Below are 7,472 nucleotides of genomic sequence, written 5' to 3'. Positions count from 1 at the left end.
TCTGCAATCTAGGATTAAAAGGAAAATAATACATTTTTATGTATGCCATACTTCCTTTCTGTTTTTTATCTAGACCCCTGATGTAGTTTCTTAAACCTTGAATTGCCATAAATCTTACAGCTCACTAAGATAATATTTTCTTACCAATATATCATATATCCATTAAAAAATAAGCAATCTTTTCCACCGGTATGCCCATACCACGAAGTAATTTCTTAGTATTGTAAAAGTTATTTGTGACAATATTATTTTCAGACACTATCTCTTTCATCAATTCTCATATTTTATTAAAGCATCTTTCTGATATGTGGTTTTCTAGCTTCATGCTCATTAGTCAAGCAAAGAGAGATAAGTGTGAATGCCTTTTACAACTATTCTATAACCCCTTATCTGCTACCTTTAACATGTCATAAGACTTTTGTGCTTTGGCATTAGGTGGTTCCTCCATGTCATTGACATTAAACTCAAGATCTACTGCATACATAACCACCGTTTATTATGGACCAAATGCTTCTTCTCTAACAACACCACTTGTCCGGCTGACATCAGAAGTGTTGTCAACCCCAACTATCCTTTTACCTTAATATGTCCACTCATAGTAGTCAGATACAAATTCATACTTCGCCACATGGTATCTGACTCTATCTAGGTCATAGAAAGCCTCATTCTGACACTTCCGATGATTATATGGACACCTAATCTTATCCTTATCCATGTATCTAGGTTGAATAGAGGCAAAATGAATAAGCTCCTCTACATCATCCAAAAAATCTTAGTTAAGAATGCTCCTCTTAAATCTAAAAAATATGCATTGACGATCTGAACTGATCTTTACCGGTTCTAATTGGACATAATATTTTTAAATAGTACTTCCTATTTGTTTAATATTATAAATATTAAGGTGAAATTCCCATTCGCAAATATTTACATTCTTATAACTCTTGTATTCACTTGAAAGGTAAGAAACTACGTAATTCAGAAATGCATTGTCCGTACAATTGTTTCATGTTTATCCGCATATTCATAGAAATTTTCAGCAGCATCTCCCTCCAGCTCTCCGAGTGCACGAAATGGAATGTGTTATCGCATGATACACACATGTTCCAATATGCAGACAAAGAACAAAAGGGAGATACTGTCAATTAATCTACATATACAAAGGATAAACGTCAAATACAGTCTTTCTATGGGTAATGCATTTTCAAACTGTCCACATTAGACAATTCAATGACCTTTCACTCTCTAGTGAAAAGACACCGAACAAGATTCTACGGGTTACTCATGTAGGGATATTCTCTTATCAATATGTTATTAAATTAATTAAAATTTAAATCTAATATTAAACTTATTAAATGTTTTAATTATCAAATACTAAAATTATTAAACTTTATATATTAATTATAGTTTTATTAAAAAACTTATTTTAATTTTTAAGGATATTCTTTTACCCTTAAAATTTCATCAAAATTTCGGCAGTCTCCCCTATAATATGGACATACCTCCGTAAAACGGGTCAAGTTCCTAAGTAGAAAACATTCAAAATATAATCACGAACACAATACACATCCATATTCACATTCACATCTACAGCACATTTAACATGCCCGCCATACTGTTCTATTTAACATACCAATTAGTTTAACATCCTAATACATTAACTTATTCATCACTAATTAAATATAATTAATAAGTTCCAATTATATAGCCACAAACACAATAAAAAATTTCAATCAAGCATATTAATCTATATATTAACTTATTCGATATATTAAAAAAATTAATATACATACTGCTTACTAATCTTCGTACGCATTTTTTACCGACTTTTACCGAAAAAATAAAACAAATTGATACAAAAATTATATAATGATAAAACTAAAACCAAAAACTTATAATTAAATAATTAAACTAATAAATATAATAAACAAAAATTATAATAAAAATTACACCTTCAACTCAAAAAAATAATAAATTTAACAAAAATTTATAATAACATACATTATAAAAATTAAACCTAAAACTTAAACATTATAATTAAAATAAAATCTGGAAAAAATTAATATATAAATATATATAATATTATATACTAAATAATAATTTAGATTAAATTAATATATATACTAAAACTTAAACATTATAATTAAATTAAAAACAGAAATAACTAAATATATATTAATTAATTTAAAGAACAAACTAATTAAAAATTAAGAATAAATAAATTAAATTAAACAGAAATAATTTAATTAAAATAAAAAATAAAAGAAAACTAAGCTCAGGTGGTGCCGAAACCAAGGCAGAGGATGGCGGCACTAAGATGGAGGGGGCGATGGCGCTGGGAGGACGCTGATGCTAGGAGAGAGGGGGCGGTTATATAAATCTTTTTCTTAAAAAAATAACTTACATGTGCATAGGGAGGGGCTGATGACGGCGGCAGATTAGGGCACGTCAGTGGTAAGGGAATGGGAGGGGGAGGGGCAGGCGAGGGTAAAGGGGGATGAGAGAGAAAGAATAGGGAAAAGAGAGAAAGAGGGGAAGGCTCATATTTATAGGTTTAAGATCTAGCGACTAACATATCCGTCGCTAAATTTTATAGTAACAGCTTCCCCAAAGGAAATGGCAACATTTCAATTAAATAATTTAGCAATAGACAAGTTTCCATCACTAAATTTTAGAAGGTACAAGGTCCACAAAAAAAAAAGGACAACATTTTGTTACCAATATCTTAGTGACAGACAACATATCATCGCTATTTGGTTAACCTTGTCGACGACATCACATCCACTGCTAAAGGGGAACCCTTATCAATGATTGTTTTCATTACTAAATGGTTGCAAAGTGCGGCAACCTTTTGCGTCACCTTGGCGCTAAGAATTAGCAACAAACACGTCGAAATTGCATTATAAAACCATCGTTATAATAAGTTCCAACCATTGGCACTATAATTAGCGATGGCACCTCAGCCATCAGTAAATTTCCATCAGAAATCCATTACTAGAATGTCACCAAATTCATTACCAAGATAGACGTCGCAAATCTGTTGTAGGATTGTTATTATATAGCAATAGCCTGTATCCGTCGCTAAATGTTGTCACTAAAAATAGAAATTCTTATAGTGAAAACAAAAGTGATTTGAAATGGCAGCATTTCAATTAAATAATTTAGCAATAGACAAGTTTCCATCACTAAATTTTAGAAGGTACAAGGTCCACCAAAAAAAAGGACAACATTTTGTTACCAATATCTTAGTGACAGACAACATATCATCGCTATTTGGTTAACCTTGTCGACGACATCACATCCACTGCTAAAGGGGAACCCTTATCAATGATTGTTTTCATTACTAAATGGTTGCAAATTGCGGCAACCTTTTGCGTCACCTTGGCGTTAAGAATTAGCAACAAACACGTCGAAAATGCATCATAAAACCATCGTTATAATAAGTTCCAACCATTGGCACTATAATTAGTGATGGCACCTCAGCCATCAGTAAATTTCCATCAGAAATCCATTACTAGAATGTCACCAAATTCATTACCAAGATAGACGTCGCAAATCTATTGTAGGATTGTTATTATATAGCGATAGCCTGTATCCGTCGCTAAATGTTGTCACTAAAAATAGAAATTCTTATAGTGAAAACAAAAGTGATTTGAAAAGATAAAGAGAGACTAACCTCAAAACATCAAAATTAAATAGATTGACAAAAGAGGAGAGAAAACCAACTCATAAATTAAGGAGGAGTTCTTCTATCTTATTTTACTTTATTACTTTTCTTTCAAACTCAATCTTAATTGTTAAATAAAAAAAGGAGAGATTGTTAACCTAAGTCCTTTCATGACTTAAGGCACTCTTAATTTTGACTTTAAGTATTTTAGAGGATCTATATGTATCTCAAAAAGGGTAAAGTTCAAATTTGCCTCCTAAATCGACACCGCCATCAGCTTAATCATGACCATAAATAAGAAGTAGCTCCTGCAAAAAGCGCAAAATAGAGATAGTAGGTATCGCGCCTAATGTCACGACCTCGACTAAGCTCACTACCTCAGAAGCCTTGCCTCTAGTAGATCACGACTGTGGTAATAACTTCGGAACCGCGACACTCATATCCGTTTGAAAGACAGCCAACAAATACGTCTGACATAGCAAATTACAGAGTTCCACGTGGATTATAGCCGTTGCTACTCTAAGAACCTTGACCGCAACCAATGAGTCTCGGCCGTGAAATTACAGTTGCAACCGCGATTAAGGTATAGCGATCACTACTAAGCTCTAATAGTGCATTTAATGCATTCTCTAGAGCTAGAAGCAATGGAAGGCCTATAAATCATAGTGTAATGTCTCTTTGGCTTTAAGAGGGTATACATACTCCTCTAAAAGACATTTATGGTTGATCAACAATATTCAATTGTGCCATATTCATTGCTCGCTTATTTCATACCTTTCTCATTAATATTTTATGTATAATTAACCTTGTAAAGATTGTTATAAGAGCTTGTATACTCTTGTGGGGGTCTGAGTGTTAGTCTAAACACTTGGGATTGAGTTTGAGAGTTAGCTTAAGTAAGATTCTTGTAAGGGTTGTATGTAAGCTATCAAAACACAAGTGTAAGGTTTGGTGTGAGCCTTAAATAATAAGTTGGGAATGAGCTTAGAAATATTTTATTTTAATTGTGTTAAAGTATAATGAAATACCCAATTAGTGATTGGGGAGTGAACGTAGGGTTGGTTAATATCTGAATCATTATACGTTATGTGTAGTGCATTTTTCTCTACTCTTCTACTTCTTTTCTTTTAATCATTACAAATTTTAATTGGTAATCGTTCTCACTTTTGCCAATTCAACCCCTCTTGGTTCATAAGGGCAAACAATATATATAATTTCTTAATATAAATTATTTTTTAATATATTTTAAGAAATATAATCACTTTTTATCCAAATTTAAATAATAATAATAATAATAATAATAAAGAAATGGTACTATTATAAATTTTTGTTATATGTTCAAAACTTATATTCTTTCATTAGTTTTTTTCTTTTAATAAGTTTTTTTTTTCATTTCCATTGCTCATTTTTTTCCTTCATTTTATAGAGGTTTTTTATCTTTTATTTATAAAATTTTAGTGTATGATCTCTATACAAGTTTTTTTGTTCTATTTTATTATCATATATCATTTGTCAGCATCCATTTTCTGAATCTAAACATCGAGGGAATTACGAAAAACCCTACAAAGAAAATTACTACCTTTCTCGAGTCCTAGGAGACGAAGGGCGGGTGAATCTGAGGTGAGGATTGAGTTTAATCTAATCAAAATTACCTCTCTAAAATCAATTTGGGTTTAATTGTCAAGAAAAGTGAAGTTTGAGGTCAAAAAGATGATTTTCATAAGTTCAGGGACTAAATTGAAAATATTTTTTGAAATTTTGCTCTTTAGAGCCAACCAGCTCTACCTAGAGCCTATCGGCTCATCATAGAGCCGAATCCACTCTGTGTAGAGCCAATCAGCTCTACACAGTGTCGATTTATGGTTTTTTGTATATGGCATCATTTTTTAGCATTTTAACATCTAAAAAGACTTTTTAGAAGGGTCTTGTTGATGAATACGAGATTTTATTTGATTTTATTAAAAATAATCTCTAGAAAACTTGAGAAATATCAATTTATTCCTAAGGTTTTCCAAACCTTAGCTCTATAAATACATACTTAACTCTTAGGGTTTAGGGAGAGGAAGAGACCAATTAGCAGTCAATGAACTTTTTGAGAAAAAAGATACAGAGAGTTGAGACATTAAGAACAAACTAAGAAAATTAGGAAGTTTTTTAAGAGAACGATAGAAGTTTTCTCATATCCCAAGTAGCATAGAAGTTTTTTCATATCTCAAGTAGCACTGGATCCTCAATTGGTTTTCGATTCAACTGCATCATCCTCTCCTAAGACTCGCAGAATAATCAACTATAGTGATGACCTGAGGGTTTCCTCAGCATCACTATCATCGATATTATCTTCCAAGTCTTTTTGTGCTTTTCTAGAAACATGATTAGGTTTTATTTTTATTGATTTATATGTTTTATATGATTAGAATAGGTTTCTTTTGTGATTACATCTTATGACATTGTCAGGACTTGAATCTGATAATAAGAATATTGTTGGGAATTAAATCTGATAATAAGAACATGTAGGGTTTTGATTGTGTTTTCCCCTTAATGATTAATAACATGATTAGGGTTTTAGATTAGATCCATAATTCTTTATGTTTTTGTAGTTAATTGTTTTTAAGATTACATTACCAAAATCTAATATTTAGCCCTTTCCTATTTATTACTAGTCTAGGTATTTTAAGATTTGCATGATCTTTTAGGGTTTTCTTAATTAATTTTATGTTTTCTATTCAATTTTACATGTTTTAATTGATTTCACATTTTTAGTGCATGTGTGATTGGCTCTAGGGCATCGGACTGAAGGAAGAACTGTCGAAAATCGCTTGCCAAAGCCCTAGAGTCAATCGGCTCAATGTAGAGCCAATTCAGCTCTTCACCAATAGTCGATCTGCTTTGCACCGCAAAACCCTAAATTTTGGCCATTTATGATTTTTTGATGTATTTGTTAAGTTATTTACGTTTTATACTTAGTTTTAGTCTTTTTCTTTTTCTGCTTTAATTATAGGCAGGTTGTAATAGTTAGATTTATTTTTTGCGCCTTATTTTACTTATTTTTAACTTACTTTTAACTTACTGTATGATTAAATAATTATTGTCTGATTGGTTAACTAAAACATGCCACATAGACTGAGGCCTTAAAATTGGACTTGGAATGAAAACTATAGTCTATTAGCTGAATTAAGATGGCAATTAAGCTTTAATCTAAAATCTATATAGACTTAGTGGGCTTTGCCATGCTTAGTTAAGTTAAAATTGCCTATATTACATTTAGGGTCAATAAATTGGGCCTCTCTATAAAAGGTAGTTAATTAGGCTTAACAGGCTTGATTATTAAAGCGTAACTTGTAATTGGGCTAGACTAGATAAGCCTTGTACATAATTGACTAATAAATTAGGTTAATAATCTTAAGTATTGGGGCTGGGCTATATTAAAAAGGGCTAGACTTAGGTGAACCTCACATGTTGTAATGCTTAATATGTAGAAAAATTATGCTACATTTATAAGGAATACCCTGTTAAATACTAAATTAAAGACAAATATACACAAATAAGGAAGTTTGCTTTCGGATCCATCTTTGGATTTCTGACGTAAGCTTCCTTATGGAATCGAGAAATATTACTCATTAATAAAGGTGTCACGGTTACTCGGGTGGCGACTCCCATCTCTACGCTAGTCTTTGTGATTGGTTAGTGTGTTTCCAATTAGGTTGAAAAGCCTTGCAGTGACGTAGTCGCTAAAGATACTTAGATGTGCACCCACAACTGCCGCCTATAGTAGCAACTCCGTTGGGGATAAAAGAAGTTGATTCCAGCG

This window comes from Ricinus communis, chromosome 6 (assembly GCF_019578655.1).
Source record: "Ricinus communis isolate WT05 ecotype wild-type chromosome 6, ASM1957865v1, whole genome shotgun sequence".
NCBI classification, from domain to species: domain Eukaryota; kingdom Viridiplantae; phylum Streptophyta; class Magnoliopsida; order Malpighiales; family Euphorbiaceae; genus Ricinus; species Ricinus communis.
The sequence above is the reverse complement of the archived record's forward strand: the minus strand, read 5'-3'. Positions refer to the sequence as shown.